This window comes from Talpa occidentalis, unplaced genomic scaffold (assembly GCF_014898055.3).
Source record: "Talpa occidentalis isolate TD23 unplaced genomic scaffold, MPIMG_talOcc4v2.1, whole genome shotgun sequence".
Classification (NCBI taxonomy): Eukaryota; Metazoa; Chordata; class Mammalia; order Eulipotyphla; family Talpidae; genus Talpa; species Talpa occidentalis.
Genome location: NW_026555331.1, coordinates 74,624,147 through 74,643,494, shown reverse-complemented (window position 1 = coordinate 74,643,494; position 19,348 = coordinate 74,624,147). Strand labels below are relative to the sequence as shown.

Here is a 19,348-nt window from a genome sequence, read left to right as displayed (position 1 = left end):
TTTAAGATTTATTTTATTTATTTATACAAGCACTGGGTACAGTCAGAAGCACGGGAGGGTGAGAGAATTCACCAGAGCCAGAGCGGGGAGCAGAGCAGGCCTAAGGACCTAAGTACACTGCTGAGGGGAACAGCAGGCGGCAGGAGAGGTCTGTGCGCCATGTGGGACCCTCCTCCGGTGGCCGGGGAGCAGCCGGGATCGAACGGGTGCTGCAGAGGCTGCGGGCAGCTTAGCAACCCGGCGCTCAACCGCTGCGCCACCGGGGAGGCCCTATTTTATTTTATTTTTTTAAAGATTTATTTATTTTTATACAAGAACTGGGGTACAGGGCCGAGGCGCGGGACAGTGAGAGGATTCACCAGAGACAGAGAAGGGAACAGAACAGGCAGACCAACCGAAATACACTGCTGAGGGGAGCAGCGGGCGAGGCAGGAGAGGTCTGCCCCCACCATGTGGGAATCTTCCTGGCCAGCCGGGAATCAATCCAGGGCTGCAGAGGCTGAGGACAGCTTCACAGCGCAGCGCTCAACCCACTGCGCCACCGGGGAGGCCCACTATTAGAATTTTAAAATAACTACTTTTAAAGAAATTTTTCCTTGACCCTTGCATCTTGAACTATGGATTGAATGGATTACAGGTTAAGCCCTGTGAAATCAGCCCTAGTTTATATAGTGCCTTAATACAAGGTAAAATTAGAAATTAAAAGTGCTGGTAAAATTAGAATTGTATTGCCTCTACCTTTTTCCTTATACCTTAATGAACAGCTTTTAGTTCTTGCTGTGGAATATGCTGCTTCTCTTAATTGAAAAGTCTGTCTATACTAATTTATAGTTACAGGAGATATTCAAATTCCGCTTTGCCCAAGTGTTTTCTGAGTATGGTTATGAGAAATAGAGCACCGGTTTTCTGAAAGATCCAGTCTATCCAACATCTCCTATATTTGCTGTTACCACCCTCAGGGAAGAGCAGAGCAAAACAAAACAAAACAAACAAAACAAAACAACAGAAGAAGATTTATGTCTACCAGTTGTAGTCCTTTTTTGACTTGCTTTTACTTTGTTCTTTGTCCCATTCTTGTACTGTAGGTTTCTGTGAGAAGTCACCACACTGAAACTACACTTGGATTTTTCATGTGGAACCTTCGTGATAGAAAATGTTGTCCTCTTCATCTTATTTGTGCTGACCTTAGGAACACTTACTACCAGCTTTGTGACTCAGCAGAAATTAGTGTTGCTGATTAGGGTTTATTTAAGCACCTCAATTAATTAATTATTAACTACTATGTCCTTTACCAGGTGGTATTTCCCTCTTTGATCTGACTCATGGGATGCTCAAAGACAAATCTGTGGTCCATTTAGAGTGAAATGATTCCCTTTGCTGGATTTTATTATCCTACTTTCAATTTTTGCTTTGTCCTAATTTCTGTGGTATTGGATTTAAGGTACCAAATGGTCCTACTGACGTTCTGGACTAGGTAAATCTTCCTTGGGGCGGGGGGTGGTTCCCTGTGCTTTATAGAATGTTTGGCAGCATCTCTGACTTTTACCCACTAGAAGCAACTCCACCCCACCCCAGTTGTAATGAGCAAATATCTTCAAACATTTTCAAATGTCCCTTGGAGTGTACAATTGTGCTTGGTTGAGAACCACTGGATTATATGTATCTATGCCATCAATAAATTATTTCTGGTAATGTGTAAAATTTTAAATTAATAGTATGCATTGAAATTAATAAAACATAACAGGAAAGAGGAAGGAGGGGTGAGTGGAACACTTACCTATAGACCTAAAAATTAGAACACTAGCAAGTTATCTAAGTATCATTATAATGGCTCTAAGCCACTGCTAGTGTCTTCACCTGGGGATTCTAGAGTGCAATTTAGCCCATGGAAGGTGTTATATTTTGAAAGGAAGAAGCTTCTAAAGCAGAGAAATAGGGCCTCCCTGTGGCCTAGTGGTTAAGTCTCAGCGCTATCACTACTAAGGTCTGAGTTAGATTCTGACTTGGAAGCTAATCCACATATGGCACAACAGACCTCTCCTGTGTTGCTTACTGTACCCCTTAGTAAATATTCCTTTTCTGCTCCCCATTCTTGTCTCTAGTGGTTCCACTCACCCCCTGCTCCTCTGGCCTACACCCCAGTTCTTCTATGCAAAGGAAAAAAAAATCCACAAATCTGAAGCAGAGAAATAGAGGATGTGTAATGGACCTTTTTCTCTGAATATGGAAAACTAACAAAGTGCATCAGCATAGTGTTAATAGGGCAGTGGGCCACATCCCTGGTCCAGATACAGATAGCACTCCTTAGTGCTTCTGCTGCCCAGTTGAGTGTGGCACATAATTAAGAACATGGGAAAATGAACACAAGTAATGTGGGTAGGACGTGGACGTTGTCAAACTGGGCTACAAAAAATGGGCTATTTGGCACCTCGCAGCGATCTATTGCTTGTAAAGTCTATTTTCAGGCTGCTTTATGTGCTGGTACAATTGTTTACCTCTTGAGCAAATTGCCTCTGGTCAGAAGTGAATAATGAAAATTTTGTATCTTAAAAATTTTGTTAAAGACCATTAAAATGGCCTATCATCCAAGGAAACCTTTATTAAACTTTCAAAGTCAGAGCTAAAGAATAATAGATACTGCCCAGGCAAGCATTTTAGTGTCCCTGTTGTGATTTTTTTCCCTAAAGGTAAGAATGTAAGAATATGGAATGTAAGAATATGGAATGTGGTATGTGTGTGTGTGTGTGTGTGTGTGTGTGTGTGTGACAACACCACAGGGTAAGAGGTCTTTCATCAATGCAAATAACTGAGCTTTAGACACTATTTAAGCCTGTTGAAATGGTGACATGGAGTACAATTTGCCTTTTGCTTGAAGGAATATGTCATTTTGCTTTCAGGGTATATTCCTTTTTTTTTTTTAATATTAAATTTTATTTTTATATTCCCCCATACAATTGCAGACACCCCATTCTGACCCCAATCCTTCCCCTCCCGCCCCCCACCCCCCAAAAAGTGTCTCTGGTTCATAGTTTTTTGTTGATTTTGATTTTCACTTTCTTATATTCATTTTCCTGGTCCCTTATTTAAGTTTTCTAGATTCCTGCTATGAGTGAGACCATCCGGTATTTTTCTTTTTCTTACAGGTTGGGGTTTTTCTTTTCTTTTTTTCTTTGTTTGTTTGTTTGTGTTGTTTGTTTTTTTTTTTTCCAGAACAACTGAAATTAAAGTACAGAGAAATATTTAGAGAATATTTGTGGATCACAACCAGTACAGGCAAAGTGCCCAATCAATAGAATTTAGACTTTATATATAAAAATCATTTGTAACACAACCCTAATGATAAAGGACTGATCACAAAAATCTACAAAGAGCTGATGAGACTCAACAACAACAAAATAATCCTGTCAAAAAATGGGCAGAAGAGCTAAAAAGAAACTTCTCTGAAGAGGAAATGCAAATGGCCAACAAGCATATGAAAAAATGTTCAACATCACTTGTAATCTGAGAAATGCAAATCAAAACTACAATGAGATACCATCTTACACCAGTGAGAATGGCACATATTAAAAAAACTAGCAACAACAACTGTTGGCGAGGATGTGGCAAAAAAGGAACTCTCCTGCACTGTTAGTGGGAGTGCAAACTGGTCCAACCACTATGGAGAGCTGTGTGGAGATTTCTGGACCTACTAAACATAGAGCTTCCATAGGATCCAGCAATTCCACTCCTAGGTATTAACCCAAAGGACACAGAAACATCAATTCCAAAGAGCACCTGCACCCCTATGTTTATAGCAGCACTATTTACAATAGCTAAGCTTTGGAAACAACCCAAATGCCCCAAAATAGATGACTGGATCAAGAAGATGTGGTACATATACACCATGGAATATTACTCAGCATTCAAAAAAGATAAACACATGCAATTTGCAGCAACATAGATGGAGCTGGAAGGGATCATGCTCAGCGAAATAAGCCAGAAAGCAAAAGAAAAATACCGGATGGTCTCACTCATAGCAAGAATCTAGAAAACTTAAATAAGGGACCAGGAAAATGAATAACTATAAGAAAGTGAAAATCAAAATCAACAAACAACTATGAACCAGAGACACTCTATGGGAGGAGGGGGGCGGGGGAAGGAGGGCTTGTGGTCAAAATAAGGGGGTTGTAATTGTATGAATATAAAAATAAAATTTATTTAAAAAAATAAATAAAATAAAAAAATAAAAATCATTTGTAAATTTTGATAATTTTGCTCTTAATTTTCTATAGTTTATTACTTTATTTCTACCCACCCCTAAAGCTAGAACTCTAATAATTTGAAATCATTGTGATAGTCTTAGGTATCCTGGCAACACTGCTGACTCCAGAGAGTTTATAGTAAAAGATGACTTTTATTGTTTACTGCAATAAGACTGCGCTAAATATGTTAAATGTCTTATCTCATTGTTCTACTTAATAACCCTTTTGTGATGGCTAATTTACAGAAAAGGAAATATTTAGAAAGTAAAATAGCTTGTTCAAGTTCAAAAGTAATTTGTGGAGCCATGATTTGAACCAAGCTTATCTGACTCCAAGACCTAAGCTTGTAGTTAGCTTGCCCGCAGCTCTGGCTAATAATATCAATAATCGATTGCAAATAACTTTTTTTCTAATAGGAAAGGGTACCATCATTGAGCCAACATTTTGAAGATAAGAATTACAAAGAACTCAGTCAGTGCTTTGTGATCCCCAACCAGTACAGGCAAAACAGGGCTACTGAAGAAGACTGGTGCCCCGGGAAAATGCCTCAAAATCCCAGGCCTAAATTGCTGAGATTTGGGCTTCTAGATCTTGGTTCATGTGTTTCTCCCTGACTTCCCTCAGGCATCCACAGTTCTGACTGTACAGAAGACCCTAATAGTGCCAAGTAGACTTTAGACTGGTTGGGGGGTGGGGCTGAAAGATCTCAATAATTTGGACTGAATCCCTTACTGAACAAGGAGCCTAGTTTATCATCTACTGGTGACATTCAGGGACATAATAACATTTAGTATATAGAATTATTTGGGGCTTTACAGGATACAAAGTTTATGTTATTTAGCACTGTGCTTGAGCACAAAAAGTGCTTAGTAGAATCTGTCCTTATAAAATTAATTGATTTATACTTCCATTTTATAAATATAAGCAGACAATGAAGAATCTTAAGTGAAGATATTTGAAGAGAAACAATAGATGAAATTAGTAGGGATATAATGTGGAATGTTCAGAAAAAATGAGTAAAATTGATTTAATTTTAAAAAATAGAAGAAATACCTAAATACACTACAGTTAGCAATCTCTAAGAGAATTGAGGGGGATATGTTCCTAAAAAAGTAAATCGGCTGCTATGAAAAAGGACATTTAAAATTTGATTGCTGAGAGAGCCTCACCAATATTGGCAAAACCACCAATTAAACACTTCTAAAAATCAAATTGTAGATTTAGACATTAATGAGCAATTTTAACATAACAAAGATTAAAAATATAAATAAGTAGGAATTATAAAAGATAAGTGACTGAGACAATGGATTTGGTATATCTAATATATGATATTCTCCTCATCTGCTTTAACTTGGAGCTTATGGTGAAGTAATAATATTTAAAGGTAGGTAAAAGAAAATTTTCCTGTGTTAAAGAAAGATGAGATTTTTGGTTTGATAGTCTTCTCAAGCTTATGCAAGAAGTGATAAAAACATGTACACATACATCTCCTAACAATATGTTTTTTTTTAAAAAGATTATTTATTCATACAAGCACTGGGTACAGTCAGAAGCACGGGAGGGTGAGAGAATTCACCAGAGCCAGAGCGGAGAGCAGAACAGGCAGACTGACGCAATACATTGCTGAGGGGAGCAGCGGGCGCCAGGAGACCCTCCTGTGGGGCCCTCGCCTGACGGCCGGGGGTCAAACCGGTGCTGCAGAGGCTGTGGGCAGCTTCGCAACCCAGTGCTCAACCACTGCGCCACTGGGGAGACCCCTAACAATGTTTTAATTTCATAGGTAGAGAGAAAAATTCTATAAATATCTAAATTTTAAAAAAGGGGAACAAGACCAATAGTATTATCAAATAGCTTATTTGCCACACTAATTGCCTGATGACAAAGAAACAAGATTCAAAAAAGGTTGTATACCTAGGGTACTTTATGTAGGCAAACTAGTATTATCTTTTTAAAATCAGATAGCATTTGCTATATACAAAGAAGATCTATGATCTCAAAACTCAACATAACAATAACATTGTATTTGGCATGACTTTTATTGATTTCAAAATAACAAGTTGGTGCTCTGCTCTATATAGTGAAATATCTAACATTTAGAAATTATGAAGTGGCACATAAATATAATGTCCTTATGCAGTATACTGTTATCAGTTTAACAACACGATAAAATGTCCTCAAGGATACAAAATTGTTTTAAATAAACAATAAACAGAACATCCCCAGAGGGCTAGGACCCATTACAATTATAAATGAGAACCAAAGAGACTTTTGGGATAAAATAGGTTTGAGACTCTTCAGACACTTTTTTTTTTTTTTTAGTACAACATATGAAAAACGCTCATAGAAAGTGCAGTAAAATTATTTAACAGGGAAAAACAAATTTACACTATAAGAATTCAGAAAAAACATTAGGAAAAAAAATGAAAGAAAAGAGCCGGTTAGATACAGAGAACAGATTGGTGGCTGCCTGAGAAGGTATGAGATGAGAGGAAAGGGTGAAGGGGGTCAAAAGATACAAACTTCCAGTTATAGGATAAAATAATTCCTGGAGATGTAATGTATACCAAGGCAATTATAGTTAACAATTTGTATTGAATGTTGCTAAGAGAACAAATCTTAAAAGTTCTCATCACAAAAAATAACCTATAACTATATATGGTGACAGATATTAACTAATGAGACTTGTGGTGATCTTTTCAAAATATAACAAATACCAAGTCAATATGTTATACATTTGAAACTAATGTCAACTACACATCAATAAAATTTAAATTACTGTGCAGTATTTATGGGGATTGTGTTTTATTTTTAGCAAACGAATTATAATCATATATTTAAATAATCTTATAGTGTTAGAGTAAAGGGGAATATTCCTATACCCCTCTGGGTTATTCTGGGGCTCAGCTAGTAAGAAAATTAACAACAAATTAGTAGGAGAAAAAGACCAAATTTAATGATATAGGTATGAGGCATTCATATGATTATAAATTCTAGAGCAAATGGTACAAAATGTGTGTGTGTTTATATCCTGAGCTGAGGAATGGACTAGGAGTCAGGAATCTAGGAGACAAGAGTGATTCTCATTGACTAGGAGGTGATAAATAGATATGACAAAACTCTGCCTCTGGATGTTTGTCCTGCCATAAGTTTCTTTGATTAAAAGATTAGTTCCATAGTGTACTCTAAATCTAGGTACTCGACATTATTTAAGATATTGGTAGATGTTTTCCCTGAGATATTAGTACTTCAATTGACCTTATCCCACATACCAAGGTGACACATATTGGGAAAAGCCAATTCTAGACATCTTGGAAAACACCTATGTAAACAATTTGGGGGAGGCCAACCCTACAATAGTAAACCTGGGCAAATGGACTTAAAAATGCTCTTTGATAGATTTACTGAATATATATTTCTGTAATCATCAAGTATTAAATTATTGTTTTGCTTTCTCTATAATTACATTACCTCTAAGATAATAAAAGCTGGCAGGCATTTACCATGGGATATAATGGACACCTTATTTGGAAGTGGATTTGGTGGAAATGGTTGTACTCACTGGCTTGCTGTGCTCAGGTGGGCCACTCCCCGTGCCTGGGGGCCCCACAGGTGTCACGGTGACTTCATGAATAAACAGAAAAGGCATATGCTTAATGGGGCCTTTCATTCATGAATGAAACCACTTCAGCTGGAAAGGAACTACATTTTACTTGTCCCTTTCTTGTTTAAGTGTTTAAAACAGTAAATAAAGAATGAATCCTATGACAGCCAGAAAAGAAGAAAATTAGCAGCTGCAGTTAAGTACCTAGAACATTTAATTAAAGAATGTACATCAATTTTTTGGAAGAGTTTGTGAAGAATAGGCACTAATTCGTCCTCTGAATCTTTGGTAGAATTCATTTGTAAATCCATCAGGTTCTGGGCTTTTGTTTTTGGGGAGGGTTTTGATTACCATTTCAATTTCGCTGCTTGTAATTGGTCTGTTTAGGTGTTCTGTTTCTTCTTTATTTAGCTTTGGGTGATTGTAGAGTTGTAGGAATTTGTCCATCTCCTCTAGATTGTTGAACTTGTTTCCGTATAACTGTTCATAGTTTTATTCTTTTGATTGTATTTATTCTCTGATTATTCTTTTGATTTCTGCTGTGTCCGTTGTGATTTCTCCTCTTTCATTTGTGATCCTGTTTATTTGTGCTTTCTCCCATTTTTCCTTTGTGAGCCTGACTAGGGGTTTGTCTATTTTATTTATTTTTTGAAGAACCAGGTCTTGGTTTCATTGATCTTTTGGATTGTTTTTTTTAGTTTCAATTTCATTTATTTCTGCTTTGGTTTTTATTATTTCTTTTCTTCTACTGGTTTTAGGGTTTTTTTGGGTTTTTTTTTTCTAGATTTTTGAGCTTCTAGATTTGGTTGTTTCTTTGAGTTCTTTCTTGTTTCTTGATGTGAGCATCTATTGCTATATATTTTCCTCTAATTACTGCTTTTGCTGCATCCCATGCATTTAGGAAATTAGTGTCCTCCTTGTCATTCAACTCAAAGAATTTTTTAATTTCTTCTTTGATCTCCTCATTAGTCCAGTGGTCTTCCATTAGTGTGGGTTTCAATCTCCATGAGGTAGGAGAGTTCCTTGCCTTCTTTTTATGGTTTATTTCTAGTTTGATGCCTTCATGGTCAGAGAAGATGGTTGGTATAATTTTGATTTTGGTGTATCTGTTAAAGTTTGTCTTGTGTCCCAGTATGTCCAAAAAATTGAGAAGGAAGGGATAATACCAAACATATTGTATGAAGCCAAAATTACACTAATACAAAAACTGAACAAGGACAACACAAAAAAAGAAAACTACAGGCCAATATCTCTAATGAACACTGATGCAAAAATCCTCAATAAAATTTTAGCTATCAGAATCCAACAATGTATCCATAAGATAATTCACCACAACCAAGTAGGATTCATTCCAGGGACACAAGGATGGTTCAACATCCGAAAATCAATCAATGTTATCCAACACATCAACAAAAAGAAATATAAAAACCATATGATAATATCAATAGATGCTGAGAAAGCTTTCGACAAAGTGCAACATCCATTCATGATAAAAACCCTTGAAATTCTTGGGATACAAGAAACAGACCTCAACATCATAAAGGCCATATATGACAAGCCAACAGCCAGTATCATTCTCAATAGCAAAAAGCTGAAAGCATTTCCATTAAGATCTGGAACAAGACAAGGATGTCCACCCTCACCACTGCTTTTCAATATAACTCTGGAAGTCCTAGCCAGAGCAATAAGACAAGAGAAAGACATGCAAAAATCAGTAGCGTTCCTATACACAAACAATAAATCTGAAGAAGAAATTTTAAAAAATCCCTTTTATTATCGAAACAAAAAAAATCAAATACTTGGAAATAAATCTAACAAAAGAGGTAAAGGGCCTATACAAAGAAAAGTATAAAACTCTGTTAAAAGAAATAGAAGAAGACACAAAGAAATGGAAAGACATCACCTGCTCATGGATTGGAAGAATTAACATCATCAAAATGGCCATCCTACCAAAAGCAATACACAGATTCAATGCTATTCCAATAAAAATTTCAATGACATTCTTCAAAGAAATAGAACAATTATTGATGAAATTCATATGGAATTACCAAAAACCCCAAAAGTCAAAGCTTTCCTGAAAAAAAAAAGCCAAAGCCAAAGCTCTCCTGAAAAAAAAAAAAGAAGGGAATGGAGGCATCACACTCCCAGACTTCAAACTATACTACAAAGCCATAATCATCAAAACTGCATGGTATTGGAACAAGAACAGACACATACACCAATGGAATTGGATAGAAAATCCAGAAATAAACCCACAGATTTATGGTCAACTAATCTTTGACAAAGGAGCAAAGAATATGCACTGGATCAAAGAATGTTTGTTCAGTAAATGGTGCTGGGAAATCTGGGTCGCTACATGCAAAAGAATGAAGCTTGACCACTACCTCACACCATGCACAAAAACCAACTCAAAATGGATTAAAGAACTAGACATAAGACCTGAAACCTTAAAATACATAGAAGAAAATATAGGCAGAACACTACATGACATGCACCTCAAAGACATCTTTACAGACACATCACCCAAAGCAGTGATAGTGAAGGCAAAGATAAACATCTGGGACTACATAAAATTAACCCTTTGTACTCTGCTGTCCCCTCTCAGGGGACATTGGTAGCCAATGTCCAGAATGGTTTGGAGTGCAAAGGGTTAAAGAGCTTCTGCATAGCAAAAGAGACAATAACAAAAACAAAGAGAAACCCCACCGACTGGGAGAACATTTTTGCACCCAACACTAACGATAAAGGACTGATCACAAAAATGGTACAAAGAACTGATGAGACTCAACAAAAACAAAGCAAATACTCCAGTCAAAAAATGGGCAGAAGAGCTAAAGAGAAACTTCTCTGAAGAAGAAATGCAAATGGCCAACAGGCATATGAAAAAATGTTCAACATCACTTGTAATCAGGGAAATGCAAATCAAAACTACAATGAGACACCATCTCACACCAGTGTGAATGACACATATTAAAAAAACTAGCAACAATAAATGTTGGGGAGGTTGAGGAGAAAAAGGAACTCTCCTGCACTGCTGGTGGGAGTGCAAACTGGTCCAGCCACTATGGAAAGCTGTGTGGAGATTCCTCACCCTACTAAAGATAGAGCTTCCATATGATCCAGCAATTCCACTCCTAGATTTACCCAAAGGACACAGAAACATCAATTCCAAAGGGCACCTGCATGCCTATGTTTATAGCAGCACTATTTACAATAGCTAAGCTTTGGAAACAACGCAAATGCCCAAAAATAGATGACTGGATCAAGAAGATGTGGTACATATACACAATGGAATATTACTCAGCAATCAAAAGAGATAAACACTTGCAGTTTGCAGCAACATGGATGGAGCTAGAAGGGATTATGCTCAGGGAAATAAGTCAGAAAGAAAAAGAAAAATACCGGATGGTCTCACTCATAGCAGGAATTTAGAAAACCTAATTAAGAGACCAGGAAAAAGGCTAATCAATACAAAGTAAAAATCAAAATCAACAAGCAACTATAAACCAGAGACACACTATGGGGGGAGGGGGCGGGAGGGGCGGGAAAAGGAAGGACTAGCGTCAAAATAAGGAGGGAGGTGCAATTGTATGGGGAATATAACCAAAACGAAAATGCATACATTGTGCAAAGATGAAAAAAGATGTAAGAATTATATAAAAAAAGTATTTAAATAAAGAAAGAATGTACATCATACCAAGTCTGAGCAATGATGAAAAGAAATACATAATGAAGGGTGCTTTTTTAAATATTTACTTTAACACAATTACAAAAGAAATACATACTAACTAAAGTCTAATACATGAAAGCCTAACACATGAAAAAATATTATTCACAATAATACTTTTAACATTTTGCTATGCTTTCTTTCTGCCTGAAGCAAAAGCCTCCATCTTAGTGTATTCATACTTGCAGGGTCTCTCTGGTATCTGGGTTAGATACCAAAGTCCCTCAGTAAATGTTCACTGAATTAAGTGAATGATTTATGGGGTTCTCAAGTCATTTTTTCTGGCTTTTCCAATGTCCTATTGTCCATTATTACTTTTATCTTAGTACCTATGGAAGATGAAACTAATGAGTAAATTTTTTTAAAGATGTATTTATTTTTGTGTAGGCCAGAGATATGGCAGGGGATGAGAGGATTCACCAGAGACAGTGGGGAGCAAAACAGGCAGATTTACCGAAATACATTGCTGCATGGAGCAGCAGGAGAAACAGGAGGGGTCTGCAGTGCCTTGTGGGTACCTCCCTGGCTATGGGTGGAGCTCAAGCCTTAACCCTTGACTTAACCCCTAGACCACCAGGGAGGTCAGTAATGAGTATAATTTATATTTGACATGAATTTGCTACACAAGAGGACATAAAAATAATGGATTTTGAGCAGTTACACAATTGTAATGTCAAGGAAATATATAAAGCTATTTCTGTTTGGTTTAATTACTACCAAAATAAATAAATAAACTCAAATTGTAGTTCACCATGTTTTCATTTCAATATATATTATTTTCTTTAGGCAAGCTATTAAAATACCCATACTGATATGAAACCATTACTTTACACTATGTGAAATTATGCAGTGAATTAATCTGTTATGGAGTTTACTTTTGTAAGGATAGAACTAAAATGTCCTTTTTGAAATCAAATTCACTCACAGACACAGAAATGTGGAGCAGAGATTTTGGCTTTCAGCATTCTGGTCCTGAGAGCAGGCTGGCTCTTTAGTTGCTAGATGCTTGTGTATTATAGCACGTTGCTCACACCACAGACTTGGTCATTAGCTATTAAGTGAACTGATGCAAGAATTATGTACTGTTCTTAAATCAGAACTGGTATTGGTGGATGAGTGATACAGGGAGACATTTTATCTTACTCTAGTTAGGAAAGATATTTTAAATAGTGGCTTCAGGAAATGCTGGCTTATAAAGTCGTAAACTCCCCTTTCCTGGAAGTGTTCAAGCAGAGGTTGAATAATGATAGTCAGTGGGTGTTATAGAGTGATTACTGCTTTCATTATCCTAGAGGGTGAACTGTATGACTTCTGAGATCCCTGTGTCACTAAGGTTCCGTGATTCTATTAAGCTTATCTTTAAATATTTTTTCACTTCCCCCCTTGCTTTCATTCCTCTATCCATTTCTCTACAAAGTTTGTGACGTTCCTTGTGTGCATTTGTGTCCTCTAAATTACAACTGCAGCCATGCTCCATCTTCTGTGAATTCCTTGGGAAATGCTGGTGCCTTTCATCTGCTTGCTCCTTTGGCAGCTCATTTGTCTTTATTGAATATGCAAATATGGGAGCATCTGTCACTTGTTCTGTGATCTCTCTTTTTTCATAAATGATAGAGAAAAATGATTTCAAATTATTAAACACCATAAACAATTGGATGTCCATTTCAGTGAACATCGAGCTTTATTGATTAGTATGTTTGAATTACTCTTTGCTACTCTTTATTTTTTTCATTTTTTTCTACAGTACAAATGAAACTTAGAAAAGAAATTTAACAAGAAACACAGGACAACTGTTAAAACTTCTTTGTCAGTGTATTAGTTGTTCAGGGCTGCTGTAACATATTACCACAAACTTGGTGGCTTAAAGATGCCAAAAATGTATCCTCTCAAAGGCTTTGGAGGCCAAAAGTCCAAAGTCAAGATGTCACAGGACTGTAGCCCTCTCAAGGCTCAAGGGAGAATCACTCCTCTCTCTTCTTGCTTCTGGTGGCTCCAGGAATTCCTTAATGTGTTGCTAAACTGATCTAATCACTATGCTCATGGCCACATTGCCTCTGCCTCTTGTCTCTGTGCCCCTCCTCTGTGTGTCTCTTGTAAGGACACTTGTCATTAGATTTATGGCCCATGTGGGTAATCCAGGATGATCTCATTTTATGATCCATAAATTAATTACATGTGCACCCCTCTTCTAAACTGTGTCACATTTACAGTTCTCATGGATTAGGATGTGGATATGAAGGCCATCGTTTAAGCCAATACAGGAAGTAAAGCAAGGAAATCAAGTAGGAAGGAAAAGAAACTGGGTAAGATCTCATGTGGAGATCCTGGCAATGCCACTTTATACTGAGCTAGTGGCCCCTATTACTATAATAATATTTTAATAAAAACAGCTACAATTTATTGAACACTTGTTACATACAAGGCATTGTTCTAACTTTACAAGCATCATCTCAACTAATTATCTCAACAATGAGATAATTATGAGATGGTAACTATTATTATTGTTTTATAGATGAAGAAAATGAGTCTTAGAGAGATTAATTAATTAACTAATTGCTTTAGTTCACAAGAGCAGTGGGTGGAATAGTCATTGACATTTGTTAGACTGTCGGGCCTCTATTATGGTCATGACTGTTAAGCTCTTAACAGAAGCAGCTGACTATCCCCTGTGATCTCTCCATGCAAATGTAAGGGAGTTGATGAGGAGCACAACAGCACAGTTGAATGGGAAAATGGTTTCACAGCCTTCCTCTGTGTCCTGTCTGTGCAAGGGGCTTCCAGTATTAAACAAACAGGAAAACAGTGAGGCCTGGAAGATTTCTTTCCACTGCCAACATATTGAGGAAAACAAAGCAAACTTCATCAGATCTATCATTAGTTAGAGGAGAACAAATATATTTCACCTGGGGGAGGATTCTGAAGCATATATGAAAAGACTGTGATTGATCAACTTATACATGTGTGCAGAGTCACAGACAGTAGCAAACCTAGAGGAAATGGCTGAAAAATTTGAATTTGAAGAGTGAAATAATTGAATTCCTTTTGGAGTGTCCTCGGGCAGCATGGTGGAAGAAGAGTTAAAAGGATGGAACTGGGGAAGGAGGGTCAGTTGATAGGCAGCTGTGCATCTAGGAGGAGAGTGGGACACTGGGAAGTGAGGGTGACTGGAGTTGTGAAGAGAGGGAGTGAGAAGTTGTGATTATGAGACCATGGGATCAAAAGTCCTGGGCGGCAAATGTGGAAGTAGAGAAAAGGAGGCGGTAAGGATGACTTCTAATGTTAGGTATCTGCAGGAGGGAAGTTAATAATTTGGTTTGGGACTTGGTGAGTTTTCTAATCCAGGTGCAGATGTCTGCGGGGTGGCTGGAATTTTAGCTTCTGCATCCTGGACCTCATGCATTGCAACAGTTGTTTGAATAATAGGAAGTATTTGATCTGAAAGAATGAATTATAGAGCTGGAGGGAGATTTAGTAATCACCCAATAAGGATGACTTTATTAAACAAAACAACAAAAGCAATGCCTTTAAAGGAAACGGTGAATATGACTTCATCCATATTGAAAGGTTCTGTGTAAGCAGACTAAGTAAAAATAAAATACAAGTGTGAAGGGAGAACTGGAACAAACTACTTACAACACATATTAACGTAATTATCAAAATATTTTTGTACTAATCAATGGGGTAAGGGACACAGAACACTGATACAAATGAGCAAAGGAACAGGAGGGTGACCTTCCCAAGTCATTGGCGTGAGGGTCAGGTGGCTGTAGTCATGGGTCAGGGTTGGTGCAAGATTTTTCAAAGCCTCATTAAAAATGTTTGGACCATCTTACACCAGTGAGAATGGCACATATTAAAAAAACTAGCAACAACAAATGTTGGTGAGGTTGTGGAGAAAAAGGAACTCTCCTCCACTGTTGGTGGGAGTGCAAACTTGTCCAACCACTATGGAGAGCTGTGTGGAGATTTCTGGACCTACTAAACATAGAGCTTCCATATGATCCAGCAATTCCACTCCTAGGTATTTACCCAAAGGACACAGAAACATTAATTCCAAAGGGCACCTGCACCCCTATGTTTATAGCAGTACTGTTTACAATAGCTAAGCTATGGAAACAACCCAAGTGCCCCAAAATAGATGACTGGATCAAGAAGATGTGGTACATATACACAATGGAATATTACTCAGCAATCAAAAAAGATAAACACATGTAGTTTGCAGCAACATGGATGGAGCTAGAAGGGATTAGGCTCAGCGAAATAAGTCAGAAAAAAAAAAAAAAAGAAAAATACCGGATGGTCTCACTCATAGCAGGAATTTAGAAAACCTAAATAAGGGACCAGGAAAAAGACTAATTAATAAAAAGTAAAAATCAACAATCAACAAGCAACTATAAACCGGAGACATACTGGGGGGGGGAAGGGCAGGGAGAGGAAGGATTAGGGTCAAAATAAGGGGGGGGATGCATTTGTATGGGGAATATAACCAAAATGAAAATGCATGCATTGTGCAAAAATGAAAAAATGATGTAAGAATTATATAAAATAAAATATTAAAAAAAATGTTTGGACCCCCATGAAGCCCTACTATACCCAAGTTTACCAGGAGATCTGGGAAGGAATGGGGCTGATGAGCGTTGTCATTTATAAGAGCAGGAGTGCTGATAAAAGAAGTAAAGCTTTGAAAGGTTTGAGTCCCGCATCTGCCCACGGCCATCACTGACCAGCCCACAGCAGCATCAGGCAGATGGAGCCCCCCACGACCCCGGCTCCTGTGCCAGCTGGCAGCCTGACACCTCCCTGTCTCCTCCATGACGTGAATAAATGTCCCTGTGAGAAAAAAAAGAAAAGGAACAGGAAATAAAAACAATCAATAAACATTTGAAAAGATGCTCATTTTCACCTGTTATTAGCAATATGCAAATTAAGCAACAACAGGTACTATTTTGGTCTCATAAGATTGAGTTTAAGGAGGGCAGGGTATTTGTTCACCAAAGAAAGATACAAACCAAACTGAAAATGAATTAAAAAGGATGAAGACAGAAGACAAAGGGGAGATGGCTGCTACGGAGATTTGATCTTTACCTGCAGGATTTAAAATGTTTTACCCAGTGAGAATGGCACATATTAAAAAAACTAGCAACAACAAATGTTGGCGAGGATGTGGAGAAAAAGGAACTCTTGTGCACTGTTGGTGGGAGTGCAAACTGGTCCAACCACTATGGAGAGCTGTGTGGAGATTTCTGGACCTACTAAACATAGAGCTTCCATATGATCCAGCAATTCCACTCCTAGGTATTTACCCAAAGGACACAGAAACATCAATTCCAAAGAGCACCTGCACTCCTATGTTTATAGCAGCACTGTTTACAATAGCTAAGCTTTGGAAACAACCCAAATGCCCAAAAATAGATGACTGGATCAAGAAGATGTGGTACATATATACCATGGAATATTACTCAGCATTCAAAAAAGATAAACACATGCAATTTGCAGCAACATGGATGGCACTGGAAGGGATCATGCTCAGCGAAATAAGCCAAAAAGAAAAAGAAAAATACCGGATGGTCTCACTCATAGCAGGAATCTAGAAAACTTAAATAAGGGACCAGGAAAATGAATATAAGAAAGTGAAAATCAAAATCAACAAAAAACTATGAACCAGAGACACTTTTTGGGGGGTGGGGGGCGGGAGGGGAAGGATTGGGGTCAGAATGGGGCGTTTGCAATTGTATGGGGGAATATAAAAATAAAATTTAATATTAAAAAAAAAAATAAAATGTTTTACCAGAAGAATGTGTTCACACATTACTTACATATTTAAAATTAATAAAGGCAGAATCATTGCTGTCCCCTCACTTTACATTATTGGGTAATTTTACAAGAAGTCATGATATGTTTTCTTCATTGTTACTTTCACAGCAGGATGCAAGCCTTTCATTACCAATTCTGCTATTTTTCCACCACATTTTAGTGAATAGTCAGATGGGATCTGGAAGCAAAGGAAATGCCAGTTTAGAGGGGAAAATACAGTCTAATGCAGGGTCTATCATGAGGAATTCTGTTACTTGGGGGCAGGACATCTCTGTGTTGCTGGGTGGCCATCCTGTGCAACACAGGGCGCTCGGCTCCACCCTTTACTAACCCTCCTCCTGAGTTGGGACAAGTGAAAATATTACCAAATGCCGAGAGGTAACCCTTAAGTGATACACCCTTCTTCCACTGATCTATGGTAACAGGGAAATCAAATCTACCATCCCAATTCAGTCTAATTCCACTTCTACAAGAGTGAAAATAATGAACTTAATTATTTGCATGATAATGCCTTGCAATTTCTTAAAATGACCATTGTTTAAAATTCCTTAATAGAATGATTGTTTATTTTTAAATTATTTTTATTTTTTAAATGCACTCCCCATGCCAGGTAAGGGTGATTCTATATCTTGTAAGATTCAGTGGATTTTTACCTTCTAGTTGTGTAAGTACAGGCAGAGAGTGGTTATTTTGTCTGTTGAACATTGTCAGAGCCACTGGACAGAAGATCATTCCAGTGGACACCCTTGGCTCCCAGTTATATATGTGTTAGAACTCGATTCTAACAGAAACTTACAGAAACTAGCTTAAACAAAAAGAAGTCTCCATCTCCATGGAGAACATACTTGCAGAGATGGGAGTCCTGGAAAACAAAGAGTATAAGAGCGGCTGCATTTTAAAAGATTGTCAACAATAGTAGGGGATTTGCATGTTTGTCCAAAGAAGAAAGGAAGATGTTAAGTCAGAGACCATCCATTCTGGGAAGCTAGATTAGGGCGCAAGGGTGGGGTTAGGATGTCTATTAAGTGGATGCCATCAGTCCAGTGAAAGCAGGAAGTGTCCCAGTGGGGTGGAGGCAGAGAGGGTAGAACAAGCACATGGAACCCAGGGAAATCAGAAGATAGGCTCATCTGGAAACAGGGGTGGGGCAGTGCATGGGCAGTGCAAGTGCTCTTTCACACACAGGAAGGAAAGCAAATGATGTTCCTATAAAAGATTAGGCAGTTAGGAGGAAAATCAATGAAAGCAGTGTCCTTTCGCTAGTGAAAATGGTGCCATTGCAACGTGGTATGACATTGTGGGTTACTTGGGAAAGGCTGACTAGTAGACTGTGGTGACTTAGATGAGGAGTAAAAGCTTGAAAAGCCCATGTGTTTTGTATATTATCCTTTCTTTACTCAAATTTTAATTTTTAAATAAAATCAAATGAAATTAGTTTGTGAGTTTATAAAATATAAAGTGCCCCTAACTCTTTTGTGTAGAATGAAGATTACATCTCTATAACTATTCACAAATTATTGACAGCAAATTTAACTTCAGGAAGTGTTGAACTGCTCAAAGGCAGTAGACACACTCTTTTAAGATCTGGTCAGTTGTATTCATAAGGCCTCATTTTTCAAGATGTATTTTCTATCATAGAAGTCTGGACTTTCATAGGAATTGCTCAGTGTTTGGGTGGACATTTAAAAGTTTAGACAGCACACTTCCAGAAAAAACCCAGGTATGCTGGCCAGGACCCAGGCATGAGATCTGAGCTCTGTGGATGTGAGTTCCATGTGAACAATCCAGTGGGAAAGACAGTCTCATAAACAATAATTCAGTGTAAGTACTGTACAAAAGTGAACAATGGTGTAAGAAAATAAAATTAATAACAATAAGTAAATAAAAACAAAAAGTAAAAAAATTCACTGCATGAACAGTAACAGGATAGAATTTTCGCTTATATTCTAGAAAAATCTACAAGCA

General features: G+C 37.6%; 1 protein-coding gene and 1 pseudogene across 5 annotated transcripts in view; both read left to right on the top strand.

The window, feature by feature from the left end:
- HECW1 (HECT, C2 and WW domain containing E3 ubiquitin protein ligase 1) overlaps positions 1 to 19,348 on the top strand; it is a 544,009-nt gene that overhangs the window by 31,365 nt on the left and 493,296 nt on the right. The gene's annotated exons all lie outside the window — the stretch shown is intronic.
- On the top strand, positions 14,779 to 16,336 carry LOC119249931 (ATP synthase subunit ATP5MPL, mitochondrial-like; annotated as a pseudogene).